This window comes from Acipenser ruthenus, chromosome 2 (genome assembly GCF_902713425.1).
Source record: "Acipenser ruthenus chromosome 2, fAciRut3.2 maternal haplotype, whole genome shotgun sequence".
Classification (NCBI taxonomy): Eukaryota; Metazoa; Chordata; class Actinopteri; order Acipenseriformes; family Acipenseridae; genus Acipenser; species Acipenser ruthenus.
In genome coordinates this window covers 63443287-63466233 of record NC_081190.1, presented here as the reverse complement: position 1 = coordinate 63466233, position 22947 = coordinate 63443287, and the positions used below count along the sequence as shown (strand labels likewise).

At 36.0% G+C, this 22947-nt stretch overlaps 1 protein-coding gene across 3 annotated transcripts in view; it reads right to left on the bottom strand.

Moving 5' to 3' along the window:
- LOC117409450 (neuronal membrane glycoprotein M6-a-like) overlaps window positions 1–22947 on the bottom strand; it is a 96835-nt gene that overhangs the window by 28111 nt on the left and 45777 nt on the right. The gene's annotated exons all lie outside the window — the stretch shown is intronic.

Below are 22947 nucleotides of genomic sequence, written 5' to 3'. Positions count from 1 at the left end.
TAACATGAATAAAACCAAACTTTACTGCAGAATTGAATTTACAGATAAATCAATCACATACTACTGCAGGTTGCTCTGGTACAATGATAATACTAATATTTATTTGTACCTACAGGAAATATAAAGCAGCTAGCACTGATAATTCCAAATAAACCATGACTGATGTAGCCAAAATTATTCAGTGTTTTCTACCCTAAACAGGAAGTATGAGATGATGTTCCTGGTCAAGAAAAGTTAGTTCTGGGGCAAACATGAGTTTTGAAATGTAAACGGATATATTTAAATTAGCTACAGCAGTAGAACAGTAGTACAGCATAACAATATTATGTTAACAAAATCTCTTTTGGAGTCAAACAATAAAAATAACAAAAGATGGTACCCAATCAGACCTCATTTATGCATTGTTTTCCTTTGCATGGCATCTTTTTTGTACAATTATACAATTCTGTTATAGGAACGAATACCAACATGGTAATTTCAAGCAGTGTTTGTTCAACTATTTGAATATGTGTCCCAGCACTAAGAAACATAGTTTTTTTGGAGTTATATTTACATAAAGATACCCAATTGATTACACAATCCATACAATTAAATATCCATTATTCAACCCTGGACTATTTGTGAGGTATTTTTTGTTATAGAAACCCATCATCTTTTCAATGGAGAAATGTGACACCCCCTCATTTGGATCCTGATTAAATTCAGTAAAAGAAGGTCCTGCAACTATTCACAGCTCCTGTGCTGTGACAGTTTGACAAGCTTCACTTCTGCTGCCAGCAGGAACATGACTGGAATATCAAGTAGCTTCAGTGCTTAGTATACAGCAGGAATTCAGAAGCGTAGTATATTGCAAAGCCAAGCACACCTACTGTCTGATGCTAGTCAATGTGAGGCTACACAGAGACAGTATCCAAAAGAAGACATTATGGTATGTCTATAATAGACAATGTAAATGCATGGTATCTGAACATTTTTTTAAATGTTATTATTGTGTAATCTGAATACACAGTGGTATTAACATTTACAGCTAAACAGATGCTTCCATTTTTTTTTACACCTATCAGTAATGTGCTTATTTTGTAGAGTAAGTGTGAACAGGGAACATTTAAAAATGCATAAACTAAGGTTAATATAACTGGGAATATCCTATACTGAAATTCATAAAAAGTAACTAATCAAATTGTTTTGTGTGTGTAACAGATGTACAGCAATTCAATTAATCTCTATTCTGATGAACTTGTATTGCTGTAAATTCAGAGATGTCCTCTTTGTTAAAGCATACTAAAGAAATGGTTTCTGTCAAATAGATGGTTACAATATTAAACAGATTTCAGTTCTGTAGTACTCCCCTCCCTCATTATAAATTGTCTAGTCCTTGCTACTGTAGGAATAGAAAGCTGTAGCTTTTGCACTAACAGTAAGTATACATGATAAAAACACCATGAGATTTAACATTGTCAGTTTTCATTATCAGTAAATACACTACATGATACAGATTGTGATTGCTCTTGATGCTTATTATCCACCTATCATGCTTTGTATTATGCACAATAAGGGGAAGCAACCCTTACCCATTTCATGCACAATACCCTTCATTTCAAGTAGCACTGCTGTCAACTAAATCCACATGCACATTTCAGTCAACTGAAAATAATGCATAAATGGTATCAATTTGGACTTCATCAAAAACGAGTTAGCAGTTGCTAGATGTCACCCCAGTAACATTGTTATTGTATTATTATAGTAATTAGATTATTACAGCTAGGTCTTTGAAGATGGCAGTAAGTCTAATGTCAGTCTGTATTGTTTATATTCTCAGCTAAGGGGAATAAAAATTAGCACACACAGAAAGGTGAAGCCCGACTGGGGCTCGAATTTCAAAGTGGGGTGGCGAGAGTCACCAGCCTTGCAAGGGAAGACATTGTGGCAGAGGTGGTGAAAGAGAGACAGAGGAACAAAGAAAAAACAGAAAAATGGTAATGCTCAGCCCAGGTTTTAAACATTTGGGAGCTAATTGATTTAGAGGAGGACATATGTGTATGCCTTCCAACCATTACTCCAAAACTAACTGACAGTTAATACTTACAGGAACTTTAGCTTTAATGTAATGAATCGTTAATTATCTTGCTCTTATTGTATTACTCTTGCTCTTATTGTATTACTTGTATTGTAACACTTGAAATGTATTTGCTTACGATTGTAAGTCGCCCTGGATAAGGGCGTCTGCTAAGAAATAAATAATAATAATAATAATAATAATTAATGCCCTTAATGGTTTTATAGAGAATAAACAAAAGCAGAAGTCAAACTTGTTATTTTTCTTTCTTTTTCAAAAAGTATTCTATCTAGCCATTATGCGTCTTTTGATATGCAGTAATGGTATGCATCTTTATATATTTCTTTCTGTTAAATGGGCTATAGATATGTATTCTTTTTACAACTCATTCATATAACAATTTAATTATGCACATTCTTATTAGCAGATGAGACTCATTCAGATTTGAATAAGTTCCCTGATACAGTGGTTATTTAAGTGAAAATATGGAAGACAACAATATAGATGATGTAATCTCCCTGCAGCTCTCCTGCAGATATGTTACCTTGGTAACCATGACTTTAGATAGGTTGTCAAAAGGGGTTAGGGAAACATAGCTCGATAATAAAAACCCTTAAGAAAGCTTCTCAAAATGACTACATTGACCATATAATCACTAGTTTAAATGAACTATTGTGCTATAAAATAAGAACATACCTATACACACACATCACAATATGTCTGTCAAGAGATTCCATCAAACACATACATTTTATTAATGGAACACAGAAAATAAAATCTGAACAAGTGACTATATCAATTTACACAATAATCATGTTGTATGACAATGTACAAGATTTAAAATTGGTTGATATTAGCAATATTTGAAAGCTGTCTAATTTGGTTTTGCATTTCTTACATTCCTAACAGTGGATGTATTATCCATGGTAAAGCAGACCCTGCATAGTGATGTGATAAGGCATTCTGCCTGAAGACTTACTTTAAAGTATTAGTTTTAAATGATTTATGTTGCAACTACACAGCTGGGGGAAACGCCAAAAAAATGAACATAAAAGGATGAATATTATTACAAAAACCAGCAGGATAACAGACGCAGATATCATTTGTTTTGCTTTGAGGTTAAATTATAACCTGTTATTCATATAATATATACCCCTTGATTTCCCATGTTTACTGCTTTGTTGGATTTCCTTAGTTTTCCCAAATAGAAATGTTACTGGAATGAATGTATCCTCTTATCTTCCCCCAACATTATTAACAATATTTGTAAAAATCTTATAATTTTATAAAAAGTTCTAATTTCCAAAATTATATTCGTTTTTTTAATATGGCTCACAAGAGACCTACTTTGAAACATACAATATTTTCTTCATTACCATAATAAATAACTAATAACCGCAGAATTCCCAACATAAACATATTATATTTGAATATGTAGCTCTTAGAGGGAGACGGACCGTCATGTACAAAAGGGTCCTGGATATACACCTAATGGCTGCTGCAAGGCCGTGGGAGTCAGACCGTCTGTGCTACTGAATAAGAACTGGAAAAGCTAAATTCCTCTGGTCACTGTGTGTTTTACTCCTCCAGCGACCTTGTGTTTATCCAGGGTTGGGATTTGTACTGTGAAAAGGAAGCCAAAACTGTCAGCGACTGTGTATATCCGGGGTTGGGGTTTGGATAGGAACAGGGATTAATGTTGGATTTTAGACCCCCCCTCAGAATAGCTGTATGGGGGACTAGCTCTGTCGTATGTCCTCCGTGAGCTACCATTGCTGTTCGTGTCACCTGACTTGTTTGTTATATGTGAATAAAACCTGCGTGCCTGCGATGCTGTGGCAAAGACAACCTCCGTCTCGAGCCCAAGTTTCTCCTGCCAATCAGCGTAATACCCACACCTTCTATTTTACCCTGTTACAGGGCCAATACAGTCTTAAGAAACATGATTATTCTTAGCATGCACACATTAATGAAGGGTTGTACAGAGGGTTGCCACCTTTTCCACAGACCAAACCCGGACATATTTCTCAGTCAGCCTAGGTCTATCAAAAATGCAGTATACTGTAATACAGTTTAACACAATACCACCAGATCTTGGTAGAAATCAATAATCATGCAGTTTACACAGTATTGTGCTCTTGATATTTCTAGCAATCAAACTTGCAAGCCAGAAAAATAGTAGCTATGGTACGTTAGAGCTAATCTTACTTGAGACAAGTAGCTGTGGTGATGAGTAACGCTGAGGTAAATCAATGCAATATCTGAAGCGACGATGCTGTCTGTTTTTATTTTCACAGTCACCGAAGAGCCTGTTTGTGACGGTCGTAACAGCCGTCATGTCATGACAAATTTCGAAGTAGAATCTACAGATCAATACTAAACAATACATTTCTAATAAAATTGTGGAAATCCTTTAATCAACTAATGTACCATATAACGGGAACTTTCAGCTGGTATTAAATTCGTGGATTTGCTACCTTGGTAGATGTTGACGGTTTTTGTTTGCCATTTTTCACTAGCATGTTCACAAAGAAAAATGCCACAGTTTTGTATTTCTACTTTTAATTTAAAAAACATTCAAATACATGTTTACTTAATGAAATCTGTCTACCAAAACAGTATCTCATTTATAGTAACTCATTATAGCATCTACAATGTCACTGCAGCAACTTGGAGAACAACAAAGAAAGCCTTCTAATGTAGCTACAGTATACTATTTATCGTTCTTTATATGGCCCTTAATTTTAAGATTCCAGTAATTGGAAAGGATTACTAACTGCAGTACGACAGGCATTTGCTAACTCAGTTTGAAAACATAGCTATGGTTATTATTATTATTTATTGCATTTATATAACGCTTTTTATACAAAAGTATCACAAAGCCACTGTACAGTACATAGCAGAAAAAAAGAACAAACCACAATACATTTGTATAGCATGTCACACATACAACTGCCACAGTCAGACCATTTAAATAACAGTATACACATAATAATATAAAAGCAGCAATTTTAAAGTTACATTAAAACCCACTAAGATATGAAAGCCATTTTATAAAAGTGCGTTTTTAGTCTTGACTTGAAAACTGTAACAGTCCCAGCTTTCCTGACAAATGATGGCAGAGCATTCCATAACGTAGGAGCTCTACAAGAAAAAGCACTAACATAACACAGTGGAATGATCACAGTATCATTTAGTAATTGTAGGACAGTATTGCCACATGTTAAAACTTTAACAATAAAGCAAAAACGAAAATGCTTTAAATTTAAAACTGGTTTACAGACCAGCGAGCACTTGCAAAATCAGCTCAGTTTTGTATGATGCAGAACTAATTTATTTGAACATACTGTTTAGGGACCTTGTCTTAGTACATGTATCTACAATGGATCGACAATATCAATCCAAAGCAAATTTGCAACATTGTGTTACAGACTTTCTAACACGTCTGGCATAAAAAAATGTAATGTTACTTAATTAACACAAAACAGCTTAACATAAAAAAGAACAGTCCTAGGTACAATAGTAGCAGGTGCAGTTTACACTGCCTCGGAGTTTCTGATCGCATCAGAAATTCAAGATTTTCTAAATCCATTGATGGAAATGTCCGGTCTGCTTTTAGTTTTTTCAAGCAAATTGGCTTCATCACTCACTGCCATTCTCATACTGACTTTGACATATGTCACATTCTTTCCCTTGTCCAGCGCTTCATACCAGTCTGTCAGAGGGCGGGATTGCTCACTGTATGACACATTCTGATTGGTGGAAGTATTATTGGTGCTCCAATCAAAACCGCCAATAAAACCAAACTACATTCCACACCAAACTTTGAAAGGAAGGTTGGTATTTCTTATGCGTTTCATGTAAAACAGGACATTAGGGCATCCAGGCTTGTTAATTCCTGCCACCAGGACACAGGTGCCAATTCCCGGACTGTCCGGTCAAACCCGGACAGGTGGCGACCCTAGTTGTACACGTATTTTTTTAATACTAGTCTGACAAATGATATACAACGTTCTTTCTAGTTGTGTAAAGTTGTTTCCACAAAACTAAAGTCGTAACCATGTAAAATGCCTTGCCCTTTCAGTCAAAGGCAGATAACTACTACCAGAGAACTATAATTATAAATCTTCTTGGAAAAACCTGCTCTGATTAGTTAGCTGTGTTCTACCAGCCATATGTTAATCATGCACAACCTTTCAACAGACACATCACCTTTGATTTTAATTCCTCTGCCAATTACCTGTCATAATTCTATAACATTTACTATATTTAAGTAACCACTAACTTAAAAAAAATGTCAGACCCAGAATCAAATTTTGATGTTTGTAATGGAAAAACTATTAATTATTTTATAATTGTTTTATAATAGCATTAATGCACTTCAGGGGATGGGTTGACAGGATATAACCTCAAGTGTGCGGTTGTATCATGTCAACCCATCCCATGTCGTGTCTTAATGCTTCTTTGACAGCAGACCAAATTGGGACTCTGGCAAGCTGGCAGAACTATCTAACCCCCTCCACAATAAAAATAAATAAATAAATAAAAGTGAAAAACAGAGAGCTGTCAATTACTGTACTATCAGAAAAATATTGGATGTACGTTTATGGATAGTTCACGTGGCAGGAGCCAGGCTTGCATAAGGGACTCCCAGAATAAAGACAAAGTGCTTGTGACTTAGTAACAGAATAGAGGTTTCCCCTTGACTACTCGGAGAACCGCCCTCGCTGAGGTGAGGCCGAACCGATCTGCCTCCAAGGCCAGGAAGTGAGGACTTCCCCTAAGGGGAAACTAAGGAAGGATAGGAGGACGAATCAAGGTCTCCCTGGCTTACTGAGTCGTCTACTCGAGAGAGGTCAGATTTGGCTGGTGCTTTGAGGCCGCATTGACAGCCTTGCGATCTACGCAAGGAGAACAAAAGCGCTGGAAAAGAGAATAAGAAATAAACACATAAAGAGAACCAGGGGTCTCCCATCCCAGCTGTAACAACCAAGTTGGGAGCAGCTTGCTCTCTGAAGGGGGAGACCGGCATGGGTGCAAATTAATAATGGAAAACTAAATGTAGTTAAAGTTATTTGGCCGGGGGTCCCCACTGGCCAGCGGAGGGCGAAGCGATGTAGTCGGCCTCTAAGGTCGGGAAGTGAGCTTCACTTGCCCCCCAAAAGAGGAACCCCGGCTCCCCGCAACTGTACCACCAATACAAAGAAGATAGAAAATTGTTAGTCAGAAAAGAAAGTTAGTGATTAATTACAAATTTGATTAAATACATATATTACATATATATATATATATATATATATATATATATATATATATATATATATATATATATTTATTAACTAATCTAACTAATTGTATTTCTTATTAACTAAACCCTGCCTTTGTGAGATGAAACCTCTGGTGGAACTGGCGGAGAGATGGCCCCCACTCTGGGCTTACTAGCAATATTTGTTGATCGGAAAATAATATCAAGGAGAGAAGAGCGAATGTAAGAACCAACTGCTAAGGTAGGATGGGTTGATTTTAACTTTGACTGCTGATGTTGCTGCACCTATATGGAATGAATGGTAGACTACAATTGGGGAGAACGGCTTTAGAAGGAGCTGAGACAGAAGAATGCAAATGTATGAATTTAGTTTGCTGAATGGAGGAATGGGTGGAGGAGAAGGTTGAGCTGAGGAAGCCGGACATCTGAATTGAATAATCTGTAAACAAGAAAGAGCATCAGCAGTGTTATTAGCAATACCTGGAATGTGTTGGGCTTCAAAATAAAATTATTGATAACTGAAATCCAGACTAGCTGGCAAAGAAGTTGCATAATTATAGTGGAAGAGGAACGGCCTTTATTAATAATATGAACAGTAGATTATCACAAAAGATTAAGATAAATAAGAAAATCAGCCCCAAAGATAGGCTGCGACAACAATAGGGAATACTTCAAGTAAGGCTGTGGATTTAAGCTCAGGAGGAAGATTTATTTTTATTTGTATTTTTTATTTGTATTTTTTTCATTTCTGGGGCCAGACATCTGAGAACCATTGATTAAGAGAATACCACCAAACCGATAGAAGAAGCATCCGTATGGAGTGAGAGGTCATGGAGGGCAGCATTGGAGTTATCGTAAAACAGAGAATGGCTATTCCAGTGCTGTAGGAGAGAGATCTGAAAGGACTGAATGACAGAGCAAATGCATTCCAATTTAAGGCAGTCAGGCTTCAAATTCAATAGTACCCAAAGTTATTCCTAGGAACTCAGGAGAGTGAACTGGACCGATGTTTTTCTCCTCTGAGAGGGGGATGTCGACTGCTGAGAAGAGAGACATGAGTTCTAAGAGTGCTTCAGCTGGAGGGGCTGATGGAGGAGATATAAGGAGAAAGTCAAGAGGGCAGATGGAACCTGAATGACCATCACCACAAAACTGTACATATGTAAAAAATGGCATCCTTTGGAAATGCAGAATGAGGAATTGAAATTACTGCACAGCTGTCTGCTGCCGGAATGTTTGATGGTTCTTCCATGAGAATCTTTGCTTGTTGAAAAAGCAGGCGGTGCTGAAGAATGAATAGGAGAAACTGCAGATACACGATTCCTAAAAAAAATAATAAATAAATAAATAAATAAATAAATAAATAAATAAATAAATAAATACAAATGTTGTAGTGAGCAGGGGAAGATAATTTGAGGCTGTGTCCAAAAGCAGCCTCCTCTTCAGTCTCCTCATCAGAGGTAGAAAGGACGGTGGAAGCCCAAACCCCAAGCGTTAGCACAGAGAATACTGAATAATCTATTAAAGATCATAATTGGGCTGAGACCAGTAATCAGAGTATTGTCCAATGCTAACCGAGAAGCTGCTTTGGCTGAAAAAGCTTTATGATAAAAATTGTATTGCCATATCTGACCGAGAGATCAACAATGTTAAATAAATATGAGTCCAGTTCTTGTCATCGGTGACTGTAAACTTCACAAAGGAGATCATGAAAAACAGAAAAAACAAGCACAATTCTCCAAGAGTAAGTTTTTTACACAGCCGAGGATTCTGAGATTTTAGAGTAACAGACAATCTCTACAGTCAACTACCTTGTGATTCAGAAATTCTGAGATTGCATAAGAATCGAGACCAAATTAACGTCTTTACCTTCAATAATATTTCATCTCAGTTGAGGAGAGAGAGAGTGCAATTAAATACTGAAACAGCAGAGGATCCTGAAGTAGAGGCAGTCGCTAAAGTCAAGATTGCCTGCTCGAGAACCAGTGTTGGCGTGGCTGAAGCAGCGGGGGAGGCAAGCGTTGCAGCTGGTGCTCTACTGATGAGGATGTAATGGCTGCTGGTTCCAAGCGAGAGATCCTGTTATCAAGCGATCAGAAATTATAGGAATGGAGGTGGATGGAGGATGAATGAGTTGGTTGATATCGTTAAAAATATGATAATGCAAATGGGAGGAAGGATCAGATGAAATTGAAAGCTGAGGGGTTGTAGATGCGAGAGAAGCTTGCAAAGTAGCGGGGCAGCGCGTGAACTGACTAGTTTGGATCTCTGCTGAGTTTTTTGAGGAGGACAGACAGACTCGTCTGATATGGAATTGCAATATGAAACAAATAAAGCAGCCTGATCGCACCCTGCTTCAATGGGCAATCCTTTTTGAAAAGGCTTTCACGAGTTGGCCAATCCTTGTAAAAAATTTGCGCTGGAGAATCGTCCTCAGGTTTAATGCGTTTAGCATGGTGAAGAGAAATGGCAGCATGCACAGCTGGATAAGCAGGGATCGAAGCAGCAGCATTGTCATATGGAGAGAGAATTTCTTCATCTGAGTCAGATGAAAATGAAAGCTGCCTTGGGTGAGCAGTCATTTTATACTGATTGAAAACAAAGGTTTTGTTTTAAGATTGGGTCTGCAAGTCTGCGTGGTAACCTCAAACTGAAAAGCAAGATGAGAATTAGGAAGCTGGCTACGGTTTCAATAGGGTGACTGACAGGTAATTAAAGGTTGACTGACAGGTATTTTAGCAGGATGACTCAGGGGAGAAGTTCTGGCTCCAGCCCCCCAAAATACACCATGGTTCTATGAATTATATATTAATGTGATATATTCAGAATTAGCAATCTTTGATCTTGTACCCCTGGTTGAAGATTAAGATAGTAGACAGCTGATGGAATCAATGGCAGCATCTGGTCAATACTGGAACGAGGTGAGAGTTTTACAAACTGGTGTCATAGTGTAGTTGCGAATGTGCCATTACTTGTACCCAGTTACCAGATCTGAAACTAGATTAACACTAATTTGTTTTGAATATAGTGTGGGTGGTGTCACAACATTTTCTGATAATCATATACATCATATACATGAAGCACTGTTCATGTATATGATCTTTGTATAACACAATTGTATTTGGTTTTACAGACACAGATTATCACTAATCTTGGACTACTAAATGTTACGGTAGTCCACGATTAGCGCTACTCAGGACTTGTGAAACCAGACATTAATGAACTGAAAACATACTGGTTCTGAGAAATTGGGATAAAAACAGCTGTGAATGCATTGATGACTGCATAAATAAAACAATACTCTGATGACTAGTAAAGCATCAGGGTTTGTCTATTTCATTTACGGTTATTGATCTCTTGAGATGCTTGGATTTAATGCTGAAATAAACCAACAGAGTAAAATGAGCTGAAAATTAATGTTCAGAGACAGTAGGACAGTATAAACAACTGTGTTCCACATAAAACAGGTTATTCCATATTAACTCAAAATAAACATAATATTCTTAATATTTAATAATATCAGACTACTAATACCACATCTATGTATTTATACTTTGAACAACATGACTTTCTAACTGATACGGTTTGTAATAATAATAATAATAATAATAATAATAATAATAATAATAATAATAATCATAAAAAATGTGTAAAGCATGTACAGTAATGTATATTTCACTTCTTGGTTCCACATACCATGATTAGAGCTAATCTAATGTTATTTTAGGTAGTTTAAGGTTTAAGTTAGTCCAAGATCAGTGCTAATCTGGGTTTCTGTGACAGAAGAGAATAGCTGCAAATGGAAATTAAATATTAATGTAATGCTTTTTTTTTTTGCATCAAAGAGATATTTAACCTACTCAAGAAGTAGGATTTAGTACCCAATGAGTTAGAATACTACAGTTACAGAAGTACTGTACTGCCAACCTATTATCAGCATATAATTGGTGCATTTTTTCATAGATAGAAATAAGGGAGTATACTTTAAAATGCAATGAAAGCTAAGCAGCTAAAAACGCTTACACTTTAATACAATGCATTAATGTGAAAAAATAATAATAGTAGTCGTTTATCAAATAAGCATATTATCTCTTAAATAATAACTATGTTTTGGCCTAATGTAAGGAACATATTACATTATAAAAGACAGAAGGACTCCTTTCAGATGACAAAGGGATAACTCCCCACCCCACCCCCAATTTATTTTCCATCTGTCAGCTAGATGTCAAACAGGCAACAGAAGGATCAGTCGTTCCGTTCATCTGTTTCAGGTCAGAGGTCATAATTATCTAATGGTTAGCTATTCTGGAAAGAAGGCCACGACCTAGAGCTGGTGTCTTATACGTTCTCAAGACAAATCCATTCGATCACACAGCTTTCTCAGTTTACTTAAATGCTTCACAATTAGGTGATGTCAAGATAAAAGCTAAAAGCTAAAAACAGGAATCACACACTGGTTTTACTTGATTTTAGATGCTTACTGTATATAAGAACATGTTAAATTAAGGGAGCTTTTGAAAAATTAAACAAAAAAACACAACATAATGAAAAGGAGTAATGTAACAGGAAGTACTTTGCACATTATGTTATTATACCAACAGCTTCTTCCACTGAAGACAGCAGCTTTTGAACACCACAGGCTTCTGACTCCTCTGCGCATGTTTAATCGACCAATGTGGTTTCCATGACAACAAGCACTGCAAATTCTGTGAAGAGACTGGGTACTTCAATGCAGTGACCCAATTACGGTCTGTTAAATTAACTGGGGTAAGAGTGAATCAGACCCATTACAAAGATTAAACCCTAGGGGAACTAAAGCGAGGGCCGGACTAAAAGCTCAGACACAGATTTTACCAGGAGTTAAAATTCTGAATGCTTATTGGCTGTAATTATGTATGCAGCCATTTAGTGTTTTCCAACATTTTCCAGTATCTTTGCAGTGGATCTATGAAGGCTTGGTGAAATCAAGCAGAGGTTATGCTAAACTGGCTAAACCCTGCTGTCCGAAATAGTACCCTGATTCCTTTGACACAACACATTAAATGCAGACACACCTTACAAGGGCAGCTATACAATAGGTGGGAGAGACCTCTGCCTTTGACTTTTGCGTCATCCATTCATCCAAAATAAATTAAACACAGTGTAAGGAAATCTGCAGTTAGGATGAATGGGTACTTGACTATTCATTATGACAAAAATAATCTCATTCCATGATCGTGTTATCCTGCAATTAGACTGCACTGTTTTTGTAATTTCAATCCAAAAAGGAAAAATGAATTGCTTTCTTAACGATCACTTTCCAATGATCCCTGCACCATCTTGTTTTAAAAAAAAAATTAGCATACAAAAGGTAATGTAATAAAGTTGATGCATGACCAGGATTTATTTGCTTGTATAGGATCCTAAATGAATCACAAACAAGAACACCTGTGGTTCCACAATAAACCATCTCCAACAACATATGAAAATCATTAGTCAAAAGCTGATCTTTAATATCTGAATTCTGCCTAGCAGCTCACTCATTATTCACATATTTTCACTGCAATCGTGGTTTTCCTGTGATTGTTCATTTATTGGGCTTTACCTTGTTGTTCCCATGGTTTACCAAATAAAACTGTCCACCAAACTACACGTTAAACCTGAAAACAATATTCTAAATAATTTGCTTAAGGTTGACAAAATGAGTGTGAGCTTTAATCAAATGGACCTCTAGCGTCTCACCTCAAGTGAGATAAATGAAAACACTTTGTAAACAGGCTTGGTGAGAAAACTGAGAAATAAGACATTCATATACTATAGTTGGTGAATGAGGAGAAAGCAGAGTCAAAACATTTTTATGTATATTCGTCGGCCCTATTAAGCTATTGACTGCCTGGTTTTTAGTTACTGTATTTCTCTATGTTTTACTAAGTTGTTGGGCATTAGAGGTTTTTAAGTGGTAAGTCATGAGCATGATAAATAACTCAATTCGTACAGATGAAAATCATCCATAAAATAGCTGGCTACATTTTGTTTAATTGTGGAATACAATAGAGGAAACATGACCAACTCATTAAATAAAATTAAGAGTAGATTCAGCATAGTGTAACACTGCACTTAGTAGTAATTGTTTTGTTTTGAAATGTCTTGTTTTATTTATCATGTTTTCTTACGATGCACTTATACGTATTTTATTTTAAGGGTACAGCACTGAATTACTACCAGGACCACGAAGCTGCACCAGCGTTCCAGTCCTAGGCAAATCTTCTGATCTCGCCGAAGAGGCTTGCAAATGGAATTTGGACTATTTTTAACTGCGCCACTTTTGGGCTTAGTCTTATGTATGGTAGAAAGATTGTATGATCCAGTTTAAGTGAGACAAAGTGATTGGATTTAATGTTACCTGGCAGTGCAATTATCCTTAAGAGCTTTATTGTGTGTTTTAGTATAAGACCAAGTGGGTTTTATATTGTGTGTTTCTGTGTAACCGTTTCTTTTAGCTTTTAGAATTTTAGTATTACTCAGGCATTTGGTTGTTTTTAATATTTATTGGTTTGTGTATTTTATATTGTTTATTGTATTTATTGTTTTTTTTTTTTTTAATTTAGTAATCGCCAATTATTTTATTTTTTCCTGATTTGGCATATCCAGTTATTTTTTTAGCTCACCACTACCACCCCCGCGCTGACTCGGGAGCTGCAAAGACAAGCACACGCAGTCCTCCGAAGTGTGTGCCATCAGCCGACGTTTTTTTTTTTTTTTCACACTGCAGACTTACCGTGCAGCCACCAGTGTTGGAGGACAGCGCAGCTTACAGGCAAGCCCGCAGGCGCCTGGCCAGACTACAGGGGTCACTGGTGCGCGGTGAGCCGAGGACACCCTGGCCGACCTATTTTTTAATATATATATTTTATTTTAATATGCAAAGCTTCCGTTTATTATACGCAATCAATTTACAGAGTGATTGATAGTGCTTTGTATATTTTTGGTTTTATACACTGTTATATTTATTGTATTTTATTTTAATATGCAAAGCTTCTTTTTATACTATCTGATTTATTTGATAATTTTATGATAGTGCTTTGTGTGTTGTTGACGGCCTGTAATAAATTATTTAAATCAGCCCACTCAGTTGTTTCTCTTGCATGAGTGTTACTGAACCCATTCCAGTGCCAAATAAAATATCCTGTTACAGGTGGGCAATTGCCCCTGTACTTATTGAGTGGTGGTTACACTCTGGCGTAGTCAGACTATTATATTATCTTTTTTATTGTAAAACTTGCTACAGTTTAGTATAAGCCTTTTTAAACCTCTAATCTATTTAGACGTGGAAGATTAATGGCATTTATAGTTTAGCACTGCTTGTGGCAGACCTGTCATCCATTAAAAGAAAACGCATCTCACAACAACGAAGGGGATAATATGATATTAACTCGCAGCTCCCTTGCAGAGAAGAAAGATGGTCAGGATAGTAGATGTGCTGGGAGTAGATAGAACACAGATGGCACAGATAAACCACACAGCAGTTCAAGTTAAAAACATTAATGCCTCCATCACCCTTACCCTCTCTTTCAATGTTTAATGAGTGTGCCAGATGGAAAAATCTATCTGACCCATTAACAAATGCACTGACCTAAATGGTCTGTTCAAAATAAAACGTAATCACATTTGTTGAAATGCTTACCATTTGTTGACAATTGAATTTTCTGTATTGCTTTAAACATACATTTTATTAAGAGAATCTGTGACCTAGTTTTAGATTACATTTGCAGACACGCAATGAACACTGACATTTTAAAAGCATATGGAGAAACAACAGTGCGACTGTATTTATTTTAGTAAAGTCATTATAAACTGTCTCCCTATAGAAAGCTCCCCTGTTGATTCCAGTTTGCAAATTTTTCAGGTTTGGCCATATATTGCCTTTGTTATCCACAACCGCTCACTGGTTTTGACTACGGACAACACATTCTCTGAATCATTTTGCAAAGCTGCCAATTACGCCGATCTCTTGTGACATTTAAACCGGAGTTTGCTTCATCACTCCCTCCGCCACTTTACTCAGCAGCCCGAAACTCACAACAACTTCAAAAATGTGAAAATCCTGTGTAAAAAAATTGTTTGCATAGTAGTGATCCTATTTTATTTATTTCTTTACCAACACCCTTATCCAGGGCGACTTACAATTGTTACAAGATATCACATTATTTTGACATACAATTACCCATGTATACAGTTGGGTACAGCAGCAGTGTCCCCTACCAGGGATTGAACCCACGACCCTCCGGTCAACAGTCCAGAGCCCTAACCACTACTCCACACTACTGAAATCTACAAGCAAAGGTTTATATAGCATGTACAGATAACATTAAAAAAAAAAAAAAAAACACGTAGCTTTCACAAAAATCAAAAGAAGATAAAATTCTATAAGATTATCTGATGAATGCATTCCCAAAAGAATGGGTTTATTATAATATGATGCATACATGCATAATGATATACAGTAACTACTATACTAATGATGGTACTTAAGATCGAAAGATTCCAGCACATTGCCAATACAGTATGCACTGTATCTCAACCGTCAAGGCTGGAGAGGTAATTAGTAAAATAATATGTAAAACATTATTCATACACTATCTCGTAAAACTCCTATCTACAGAATTATTAGGGGGTCTGGTAATATTACTCGGACAAATCCTGAATGCAGAATTTACCATGGTGTGGTTTTAGTTGGCCCAGAGAAAGTGTGAAAGTGGTGGTCATGGCTACCTACATCCATTCTTTTCTCTTTTGATGGTTTCATGGCGTGCCATCGCAGCATGTCCATCACAGTTAAATAAAATGTACATTTTAAAATTCAGATTAATTTCATACTGTAGCTTATTTTCCCTCAGAAGTGTCTTAAGGGTCAAAGCATTTTGCCTGATATACAGTAAGGCACAAGTGGTGGGGTGAATTTCTATTTCCAGGTGATATGACCTAGGCAGTGCAAGAATACCTGAAAGTAAGGTATGGAAACAGAGCTTTCTTACCATAACATGATTTTTTTTCTTCAAAACTGCACCTACAGTACATACAGTAGGCTACAAAGTGAAGGGAAGTGCATGAAAAGGTAACATTTATGGAATTATTATAAACCCCAGTTGGGAGAGGTACAGTAGGTGGTAATAGCTAGAAATGTCAAAGAATAACACAGACCCACTTTGAACATATAGATTAGTGACAACCCATCTTCTCTCATTAAATATTTGTGAACAATACTGTAGTACTTACATTAAAAAGACTAAATGCTGACCATCAAAACAGTTGTTCTGCCCTGTTTAGAATAGAATGAGAACACAATTTAAAATGTTTTTCTCACATCTCATTAGTATTGCACTCTCACAAACCCCCTTAGACTGGGCAGATTCTTCTGTTTTTTAGTACTTGGTCACACAGATATTTCATGCAATGAAAACATGAAAATGTGCCAAATTGCTTATTCCAGGGTCTGATTTTAGGTTTAAAGACAGAGTTTCGTTTTTTAAGGTTAAACTCTAAAAGGGTGTAAAACATTGAGTTATTAAACTGATAGGTCCATTCATTAATGTTGTGCAGCTATTATAGATCCATGATTTACCTAAACAATTGTCAAAATACTGCTATTTTAGTTAGTTATTACTTAATTGTAAAGCTTGTGATGTTTAATTTGTAATGAGCATGACATACACCTCAGCTTCACTCTATTCTGTGTATATGTGCATGAATAAAGCCTCATTACTGTGTTCTTGTTCTTGTTTCTCCCATGTTTAAAATAGCAATGCATTAACACAGGATATTTTTGGATGAAATTACTCTTGCTTATATTTTGCTGTAGCTTGCCTTTTTATTTTGACTCCAGCAAAGTATCCTGCCACCCCCACAGTACTTAATATTAGTGTGAGGCTAAAGTGGGGTAAATTAATTGATAAATTGGTAGCTTCATCCAAGTCAAAGTGAATAAAAAAGTCTATAAGGGACTTGGAAGAATATAGTCATATTTAAGAAAAGGGGCTAAATTCCCAGGTTTTTACTTCAAATTTTATTAGGGCAATTTTTCACAAAGGAAAGGAACCCAATGGTTTTCATATTACATTTTAAATAGCAAGTATTCTATCATTTCCAACAAGAACAATTTAACACATCTCTCTCTCTAATTCAAACATTTAGAATAAAAACAGACCAAACACAGATAAAACTGCAAAAATAACACACAACATTCTGCACAAATACATGCGCTGTTTTACAGACAATACACCTGCCCGGGCACCGGGAAAAATATCTGGAATGGGAAATACAGAAATATTAAATATGTATTTAAAGTATATTTCTATATGGTTGAGCCTCAAGAACATATATAATAACTGTACAAATGTTCAACTTTATCTTGGTTTTAACACATTTAAAAGCAACTATTATGCCATGATGAATACCATCTTTCTATGCAGCAATTCCTTTTAACAATGAGATCAATACATGTTTTTGTATCACAGGCTGTGTTTAGAAAGGGATATTGAATGCTTAATATGACTCAATTAGTTGAGATTGTGCTCCAGGTTCAAACATCTTTACGTCTGTCTAAAGGAAGAATCTGGTTTGGTAATAAGAAGACTTTCTTTGAGTTCAATGGCAGACTGGACTTTTTTTAATCCATAAAAAATCCAAGAGCTGCAAAAAAACATTTTTGCTGGAGTTTTTATGCTGATCATTTTTAGCCTTTCTGGTTTCGTGACACAACGAGTTGGTTAATATGCACATAATATAATGTCAAGTCATAGGATTAAAGGAAAGGCTATTTATTACTCTTTTTACAGCTTCCTATCCTTTTAAAGATTACACTATGTTGTATGTGTATTGAAGAATGTAAAGATTAAAAATCCATTTTAGTACCTTACATTTTATTTAATCAATGCAACATATTCTGCATTACAGAGTAAGAGTGCAATCTGCCTCTGCACGTATATTGTCGCAGCAGTGAAATGCATTGACAGTCAAGTCTACAACCGATATTTTGCTGGACCTTTGTGACACACTTATACAAATGGGCATGCTGCTTGGTTCCTGGTCTGTTCTGATATCTGACGTCTTATAGGCAGTAAGTTGAGGAGCACATGGTTTCTGTGCATTGTGCATTGTGTGTGTATGTATGTCACCCCAATTGGTTCACATTGCGTATATTGTATATCTATGGACCTATTGTGTACTTTATGGTCTGTTATGAGTTGGTCACCATTCCACGGAGAAAATTGGTAAATCCCTATAGAAACCTATAATGTCCCATGTGGGTCTTGTACTGTAAGTAGTCTTCAAGTTGTTTCTTATTTGTTTTAGAAATGTAATATTTTTTCCTTCCAGAAAAAAAATATGTTTATCACAATTTTAAGAAAAAGACGTATAATAATCTCTCAGTTTTCTGATAGCCTAACTGATATGTTTTTGTATATAGTCTTTGAATGCACAGCTTGAAAACTGTAGAATGAGATTCTTTACGCTATGTTATTACCCTAAAATTGTTTGTTTCTTGTTTTGATGCTTTTGTTGTTCTGTTTCTAATGAAATGCTATTGCAATCAATTTCACCACCCATATTCATATGAATATTCTACAAATGCACTATTTTGTGTTATAAAGAGAGATGTGTAAAATGGCCACCTAAACACAATATGTGCAGGTTATAAAAAGTATGCTGATCTGCCTACTCTTAAATTTGGATGGACGTGACTATCTACAGGAAGTTTTTGTTTCCAGCAGAGTTTGTATATGCCATTTCATTATAACAGACACTAAATTTAGATACTGATTCGCGTGGAACTTTTGATATCTATTGTCCAAAATAGGTCTACAATCTGAAATTAATGAAGAATACCAATGTCTATTGATCTGATTCAAATCTCAAACACAGCTTCAGCTGGTACACAAAAATATATATTTCTGTCAGTTACAAAACCTGTGCTTAAAGTTGTCAATAAGTATACTATGTTGTAGAAAAACCAACATACAGTTTAATATTGTTAACATCTGAATCACAGACAAAGATTTGTTTTAAGGTTATGGGTCATGTTGGGCAAAGCTCAAAAACTGAACCATCCTAGGAATGTCCATATCATCTTGGGTAAACCCTAAATAAAAATGACATCACATTGTTGCTGTTCATGGAATTTATGAGTTGCAAGAAAATAAAGGGTGTTCTGTGCCATCGTGGTGAAATCTATTCTGCAGCAACAAGATATCAAAGAAAAACAAAAGCTAAAAACAGATCAAATCTTGTTTTTTCATGCCAAATTAAAGAAATGTTTATATATATATATATATATATATATATATATATATATATATATATATATATATATAGTAATAAAGCTGCAACTCACTCGGTTCTAGCCCCTTTTACAAATTGACCCAGCACACAAGCAATGGGGTTTTTATGCGCTGACGCGCTATTTTTAATTCACACAACAAAAAATAAACAAACACAAAACAACACCTAGCTCCTTCGGAGCGCTAACTAAACCTCAGGAACACCCTGACTATAAAGTGGGACGGCTAAGCCGTTTCCCCACAACACAAAACAAATACACACAGTATTTTTACAAAACCCTTACTTTTTCCCGTGGCTGCTTGGACACAGAACACTCTACCTGTCTCCTTCTATACAGCAGCCCTGTGCAGACTGACTGCACCTCTTATATACCCTGCAACTGGTCCTAATTTACAATCACTACCAGGTGCAGGGGATCATTAACAATAAACCAATTAAATAAAACAATTAACCACTAAGGTTTTTTCCTCTGGGAGATGTAGTCCCATTCCCCCAGGACTACACTACCTTACAATATATATATATATATATATATGTGTATATATATATATATATATATATATATATATATATATATATATATATATTCTAAACTACAGTATAAAACCATCACTTTTTCATAATGAAAAGAAAGCTTCACTTAGGCTTTTAATTTCAGCCTTTTTAAAACCATTTAACACATATATTTAACTTTTTCAATTAATATTTAACTACGCATGTAAACAATTGTTATACTGTTATAGTGATGAGCATTTGAAATTCAGACTCCCTGACCAGGGATGCCTAACTGTGTTTAATAGTGGGAGGGGCAAAGGTAAATAAGAACTGCTGAGTGTAGCGAGGCAAATTATTTTTTTGTTGCTAAGAAGCTCTGGTAAACCTCATTTTTACTGTTCAGTCTTTTTCAAGTTATGGTTTTTGTAATAGTAAAAGCCACAAAATTGGACAGGTGTTAAAACATAACATATAGAATATCTACTAACTGAGCATTTATTAAGTACAAACACAAGTAGCACCAAATGGCAGAACCAGTTATTTATTTCTTAGCAGACGCCATTATCCAGGGCGACTTACAAAAATACATTTCAAGTGGCATATCTGCACAATGCTGTACAGTACCTATAATTCCATCATGCAGCTTATTAAAGGGAAGTGCTAAACAAACACAAACAATAACATGTACAACATGTTATAATATGACTTGTTTATTGATAGATATATTGACATATGTATGTTAACAGTTAAAATGGTCCCTGGAATGGACACAATAATGGCTCATCAGTCTGTTGATCCATAAGACTACTAAAGAAGAAAGATAATCTGGAGCACTCTACCATCTGTTAAAGATTAATGTTTTATTCATGATTTATAAAGATTTGATAGAAACAACTGCTATGACAGTAAACCACATCTTGGGATAAAACCCCCAAAGACAATGGTGTAATATTCTGTTTTCTTTTAAATAATTATACATGTCAATACGCCATTACAGACATTTTCCCTCATGGCACTCCTACCCAGGTCCAGACCTTGGATCTGGCTACCCGGGTCACAATCCTGCGTAGTGTGAAACCACGTACCTGGGTCGTCCCGAGTCCCAGCGACCCACCTCAAACTGTGGGTCAACATGCTATGACCTGGGTTGAGCGAGACAAAATGCATTACGGCGGACATAATAAAAAACAGCCACACCTGCTTCACTTCCGCAAGGAATGTTTTTGTTTATTCTGTTTAGCCATATTTTTGTTGCTTGAGACACACCATGAGCCAGATTGCAGCAGGGATGAAGAAACGTTTGCTCTAATCAACATTTGAGCCGATGGTTCAATCCAGAGAAGCTTGGATAGAAACGTCTGTAACAAGCTGCTTCCGGGACGCGCATTGTTTACTTGCGTCTGTCACCCAGATCAACCCTGCTTTATCAAAAGCAGTGTGAAATCGCATAGCTGACCCTCATGATACCGGGTCATGACCCGTTTAAGTTCCGACCCGGGTAGAGCATGCCAGTGTGAAAAGGGCTTAACATACATTCTCGCTGGTGTTTTTATCGTTACACATTTTCTGTGTAACTGTTTAGCAGCACTACTATAGTGGCAGCTGTGTGGAGTAGTGGTTAGGGCTCTGGACTCTTGACCTGAGGGTCGTGGGTTCAATCCCAGGTGGGGGCACTGCTGCTGTACCCTTGAGCATGGTACTTTACCTAGATTGCGCCAGTAAAAACCCAACTGTATAAATGGGTAATTGTATGTAAAAATAATGTGATATCTTGTAACAACTGTAAGTCGCCCTGGATAAGGGTGTCTGCTAATAAATAAATAATAATAATTGTTATTGTTTTTTACAATTCACATGCTGTGAGGCTTTTCAAAAGGTCAATTTTATCAATTCATTTTTTTTTCTTCTGCAGCCTAGTTCTTTTTTTGGCCAATCGATTATGTCATCATGAATTGTCAAAACAAATACAAAGGAAATGTCATCACTTCATTTGAGTTGCATTTATGATATTCATTACATTTAAATATGAATACTGCTGAGTCGGTAAAAAATACATTTAAATATCTTTGAGGAAGCTGATGCTCTATTGGTGCAATATATTAGGTGTTTTTGATGGTGTATGTCTGGGTTAGAACCAGAGATAATGCACATTTATATTGATGGTTATTGTACTGTGAGTAACAGGTGTAAATATATGAAGCTTGATGTTTTCTATGTACAAAGCAACTACCATTTGTTGCCCAACACACCACTAAAGCAGCACCAGAAAAAAAAAAACACAGGAAATAAAACCCCCAAAAATAATTTCCACTGTTAAAATAATTTACCACATGAACTCTGCTGACATACGGTGAGTAGACAGTTGTGTTCTTAATTTACCATCCTGCCAGACAGATGCACAGATCAGGATAAAATAAAATACTGTATGCTTAACGATACCCTATTTTCATAAGTGGGTCAGTTCTAATGAGCAAGCATAATATGTGCTTAAAGAACAGTAGAACATGATTGATGACACAATAATTATAACTCAACATGTCCCTCGTGACAAGACTCATAATTAAAATGTTGGGTGAATTATTGTTATTGGATATTTAACAACACATCCAAAGTCACTGTGTATTTACAGTTACAAAAGTGTTGCATGTACTGTAAAAATATGTTTTAAGTCCTGAAACATAAATTCATTATACTCTTTGTATTCCACCTCCAGATTTTTCCAACATTCAAAGGAGTTACTACTCCACATGAATAGTTTTATTTAAAACAAAATACATGGAAATTAATTTAAAAGAGAAAAGGTCCAGCAGGT